At 42.1% G+C, this 6,000-nt stretch overlaps 1 long non-coding RNA gene across 1 annotated transcript in view; it reads left to right on the top strand.

Annotated features, from left to right (window-relative positions):
• The first annotated feature begins 1,415 nt into the window (after positions 1–1,415).
• Positions 1,416–6,000, top strand: part of LOC135055600 (uncharacterized) — a 96,947-nt gene continuing 92,362 nt past the window's right edge. The window contains exon 1 of the long non-coding RNA XR_010243782.1: positions 1,416–1,557. This is a non-coding gene — a long non-coding RNA (uncharacterized LOC135055600). The remainder of the gene's footprint in view (positions 1,558–6,000) is intronic.

Genomic DNA, 6,000 nt, shown 5'->3' with positions numbered 1-6,000 from the left:
TAGCGACATTAGGGGCTCTTGGTTTGCCCATCTACATACTATTTGTAGAGAAGGGAGCAGTGGCCAGAGGCTCCCCCTCTCACTGGCGTACTGTAAGTGCTGAGCAAACTCTGACATTGGGGGTAATTCTGAGTTGATCGCAGCAGTAAGTTTGTTAGCAATTGGGCAAAACCATGTGCACTGCAGGGGGGGGGGCAGATATAACATATGCAGAGAGAGTTAGATTTGGTGGGTTATTTTGTTTCTGTGCAGGGTAAATACTGGCTGCTTTATTTTTACACTGCAATTTAGATTTCAGTTTGAATACACCCCACCCAAATCTAACTCTCTCTGCACGTTATATCTGTCCTCCCTGCAGTGCACATGGTTTTGCCCAATTGCTAACAAACTTGCTGCTGCGATCAACTCAGAATTAGGCCCATTGGGGGTCATTCCGAGTTGTTCGCTCGCAAGCGGATTTTAGCAGATTTGCTCATGCTAAGCCGCCGCCTACTGGGAGTGAATCTTAGCATCTTAAAATTGTGAACGATGTATTCGCAATATTGCGATTACACACCTCGTAGCAGTTTCTGAGTAGCTCAAGACTTACTCGGCTTCTGCGATCAGTTCAGTGCTTGTCGTTCCTGGTTTGACGTCACAAACACACCCAGCGTTCGCCCAGACACTCCCCCATTTCTCCGGCCACTCCTGCGTTTTTTCCGGAAACGGTAGCGTTTTTCCCCACACGCCCATAAAACGGCCTGTTTCCGCCCAGTAACACCCATTTCCTGTCAATCACATTACGATCGCCAGAACGAAGAAAAAGCCGTGAGTAAAATTCCTAAGTGCATAGCAAATTTACTTGGCGCAGTCGCAGTGCGGACATTGCGCATGCGCATTAAGCGGAAAATCGCTGCGATGCGAAGATTAATACAGAGCGAACAACTCGGAATGACCCCCATTGTGTCAGAAACTATTGCGTATGCGTAAATCATGGGGGAAATGGCGCCAGCACTATTTTCCTGTTAATTTCTATACTGGGCTTACAGGGATCTTTGGGAAAAAGGCATCCTATACCCATTATAGATACACCATTGACTGTTCATTACTGCTATATAGTATAACATCTTAAAACCACAATCCATCTGATGCTGCAGGATTATAAGCTTTCAAATACTTGATAGTCAAAACTTTACATTAATTAAAGACAATTCAGTACTAAAGCATATACAGCACTCCCTGCATCACCCTTGTAGGGATCAGGAAACTACTGATATGAAACTATGTATTCCTGTCATTAAAGGTCACTCCCTTGCAGTGTTTTAGTTCCACATTAGAACGAAGGCAAGGGACACGCCTGTTCGCACGAGGGATGCTGGGAGTTGTAGTCTTTATTAGTTAGGGTTACTTTGCGTCGCATGACCTTGTGGACTGCATCTCCCAGGATGCACTTGGAAAGTACCTGCCTGGAAGTTAGTGCAGTTAGAGTGTCCAGGAGACTGCTCTCCCGTTCATTGTAGAATTCTAGTAAGGAGAGGGAGCTGCGTCCCGGGACGTGACACTGACAGCGGCTGAGCGGTAACTGCTGCTTCCCTTTCCATTGTTGAGTGGTATTGAAACCATATAGAGTTAAAGCAGCGTTCTATATTATTGAATAGAAATTTGGTCTTGCAATATAAGTTTCAGAATTTTGCTGGGATCTGTTACGTTTTTTTTTGTTATGCAACTGTGTGTCTCCAGGTCAATTATTATTTAACATTACATTTCATAACTATATTATTCAATATTTTTTGTCAATGTTGGTAGTTATTGTATGCGCTCCCAACCACCCCAGTTCCATTTTCCATAATGTTTTGGTCACAGTGTCTTGTTGTATTGCATGTTTTATTTTTTTCTTTACAATATTGAATATCAGTTTAACAAGTGTCAATATTTTATCCTCACTTGGTAAATATTGGAAACACGTTAAATTGACAGGAAAAAATATAACATAGTAAATAAGCACAATGTAAATAGGAGTCTACACTATACTGTATTGGAATAATTACATTGACTTGTATAGGTTTTTACATTAACTCCAAAGCGTAAGATGTTAAATTAAATATATCCTATGAATTTATAGTGAAATGTTATATTTACAGTTGAGTTCTAATAGCTGGAGAGATTCCCTGTTTTGTACATACATTTATTATATACACTGTAAATTATAGCAATTGTTTATTTTCTCTGCTTATAAAATGTAATATTTTTTACTTTTGTTTTTTATTTCATATGCCTTTGAGAATTCTATTTATTTATTACTGTTGTAAGCTACTGCTGTTTATTGCATGTTTTCATATAAATTGGCCCCAATCTCATAGGCAAGCTGAAAGGTGTATTACAGTTGCCTGGAATCTCTTCTCTAGTCCATACTTCCTGATTAACATATGAAGAAAAGCAATTGCACTTAGAACACTCTTTGCATGTATAATGTCTGCTATATATAAGCTTGCCATTCTATCCCTTTAGTCCGGGGCACCTATGAGTTACACAGGTTCTGTGGCTGATTTAAACCAGTTAAAATGCAGGCTTGAATTTAGCCAGCCACAGAACCTGTATAAATCATAGGTGTCCCATCCTAAAGGGATATTATGGCAAGCCTAGTTACAGTATATACTATATGTAGTATTTCTAGAGTATGGATCTACAAAAAATATGAATAGAGATATTTCAAATCTTTCCAATCTTGTGCTTGCCCTTGAATTTCTTCACAATTAACGAACAATTATACATAGGTTTACCATACTATCCATTTAAACTGGGACACTCATGAATTACACAGATTCTGTGGCTAATTAAATCCAGGCGAACTGCAGGCTTGAAGTCAGCCAGCTACAGAACTTGTGTAGTCCATGAGTGTCCCAGTTGAAAGGGATAATATTGTAAGCCATAACTGATATTGTAATAAGCTCTATTATTTATAATTTGCTGACATATAGAAGAGCTGTACATTAAGAGGATTGTGACACATACACATTACATATAGTGTTATGAACCAGTAGACAAAAATGACCCAAGTGATCTCACAAACTGGGATGGTATTGGAATCCTGTCAGTTGGACCTGCAGCAGTTAGAATGCTGTAAACGGCATCCCAACATTCAGAATCCCAACAGATCTCGGGGTATATGTTAACCCTAAAGCCGGGTAACACTAGCCGATGTGTGTACCCGGCGATATTGGCTGCGGTGGGGACCTGACGGGGTGCCGGCATCGGCAAGTGCATACACGCTTGTCGATGCTGGCGTGAAGGGAGCAGTGGCCGTGGTGCAGCATGGCCATCGTTAATGAGGTCCTCTCTCGCCTGGATTGTTTGGACGAGAGAGGGGGTTGTTAATGATGCGATAGTAAAAGATATCACTCAGAATGGCCCTTCTGAGCGATATTTTTAACTTTATCATCTAGTGCAGGCATGTCCAAACTGCGGCCCTCCAGCTGTTGTGAAACTACATATCTCAGCATGCCCTGACACAGTTTTGCTGTCAGAGAATACTAAAGCTGTGTCAGGGCATGCTGGGATGTGTAGTTTCTCAACAGCTGGAGGGCCACAGTTTGGACATGCCTGATCTAGTGTGTATGGGGCTTAACTGTCCCCTCTAACAGCCCAGCCCTAACCATCCCCTCCCGCAGCATATCCCTAACCTCAGTACTTACTGTTGGGATTGTGACTGTCTGGATGCTACCAGAATCCTGGCCGCATCTCCACAATCTAAGAGGCATGGTGAACACTTGATACCTAAGGTAGCAGGGGTTGGGTATGAAATCCCGGCAGTCAGACGACCGACAGCAGGATCCCAACGGCCAGAATTCTGAAACATCTCAGTAAGTATTTTTACCCTAATCCTACCCCTTACACTAACCCATCTCCGCATCCTAACCCAAACCTCTCCCTCCTACAGCCCACACTTAACTCCCTCTCCTACACCTTGCCCCTACCTCCATCCCCCCACCCCAGCCTAACCCTCCCCTAGTGCCTAACCATAAGCCCTGTATATACCTTCAAAATCTGTTGGAATTCTAACCGGCGGGATCCCGTCTGATTGTCAGGGTCCCGATTGCTGGTATTTTGACCGCATCCTGGTACCAGAGTAACGTTTGTAGTTGTTGGTTTGGATGATTCATGTGACTAGCACTGGGCAGCAGCATTATCAACTCCAGTAACAAAAAAAACCTGTCTATTTTTACCCTGTAACCCTAGCAGAAGCACTGACCATTTCACTGACCAGTCATTGATTTGAAATAAGAGTGGCTATTGGCTGGGTACCGTTTATTTCCTCATTGATTTATCAACTTTTGGATATAATTAAAGGAAATACAATAAAAGTTTATAGAAATAACCAATTTTTGCTTTGTTTTCTTTCTGTCTAGAAAGCTTAAGGATTTTTGATATTTTCTCAGAATTTAGAGAGGACTAGTCCCATGAAAAATGTATTTCCAAGTCAGTATAATGGGAAGGTGCAAGTGGAAATGCCGAGTAGGCAGGAGTAAAAAGTTCTGGTTTATATTTCTGTGAAGTGTACTTAGTTAAAATATTATTTTCAAGAAACTATAGCTTTCTTTTGTTGGTGTTTTAGTTTGGCCTAACATTACGTTTTGTGGCCAAACATTCAATGCCTCTGACTGGAAAGGGTGGAAAATGTCCTTTAGCATTATTTAGAATTGCCCTTTATGATGCTGTATCTGCTGCGTTTAATTGTGTCCCATGACAACATGGAGGTCATGCGGACAGCGTCACCTTATTTGTTTCCTTAATTTGAGTTTTAAACTTCAATCCCTGAGTCAGGGTGATTGTCATTGTCACAGACTTTTGTCCATTCACCAGACAGGCAGCCGGGACACGTGCATCTTTTATTATAAAGGAGTAAATGAGTCTGACTTGCAGCCATTGTGTGTTGGTGTCAGCAGGTGTACACACCTGAGTTAACCCATTCATTGTTGATGACAAGGGAATTGTTATAGTGTACAGCAGGGATGGGGAACCTTTGGCCCTCCAGCTGTTTTTGAACTGCACATCCCAGCATGCCCTGCAACAGATTTAGCATGGCCAAATAGCAAATTGTAGCAGGGCATGCTGGTGTGTGTAGTTCAACAACAGCTGGAGGGCCAAAGGTTCCCCACCCCTGGTATACAGTATGCCACTGGAGAAATGTCCCTTTATACCTCATTAAAGAAATATGTACGCCAGTTCTATTTCCTATCGGTAAATATAAAAATTATATCTTGGTGATCCTTTTGAAAGGTGGTGTTTAAGGTTTGAGATGTTCATAAATATCCCTATATGTTCAGAATATATTGTGTGTTTTCTCATGATTTTCTTTATACCTTTTTTTCTTTTTCTTGCTTCAATCTAAGGGTGGGGTGTACTGCTGCCCGTGCTTGGCTGACGTGCGGGAATGCCGGCCAAAAGTGGACTTTTTTAAAGGGACAATGACTTACAAGGCAACGTCCGAATTCGGACGGCATCCCGCGCGTCGGCCGAACTCGGGCAGCAGTTTATCCCGCAAAAGTCTATTCAGGTGTTTTAGCTCTTTGAGAAAAAATGTTCAAGAATGTATAGTACAAATAGGGCCATCGTGTACAGTAGATCCCACTAATGTGTATTAAACTGATTCAGACTCAGACAAATTATCTACCTAGTGTATTTTAAGACGCAGTGTCACTCCCTGGGTCTTGAAAACAATCACTTCCTAATGGATCTGTGTTTGATTTTAGAAAATTGCATCGAGGAGGAAGTTTAATCACCTTTAAGTTTCGGCCACCGTTAACCAGCTACAAAATGTAAATGCCCATACACACTGGGTGATTTGGAGCTGAAAGCAGCTCACTTTTGGTGTGTTGAGCTGCTTTCAGCTCAAAACTGCCCAGTGTGTTTGCCCCGGCGATGAGCGCTGATGAGCACCCCCGATTCATCACCGGCAGCCGCCGTTCATCTGCTAGTATTACTCTCTTCAGATGGTCATACTTTTGCAACCCTACCGGTGCT

The sequence above is a fragment of the Pseudophryne corroboree genome, chromosome 3 (genome assembly GCF_028390025.1).
Source record: "Pseudophryne corroboree isolate aPseCor3 chromosome 3, aPseCor3.hap2, whole genome shotgun sequence".
Lineage (NCBI taxonomy): Eukaryota > Metazoa > Chordata > Amphibia > Anura > Myobatrachidae > Pseudophryne > Pseudophryne corroboree.
The sequence above is the reverse complement of the archived record's forward strand: the minus strand, read 5'-3'. Positions and strand labels throughout refer to the sequence as shown.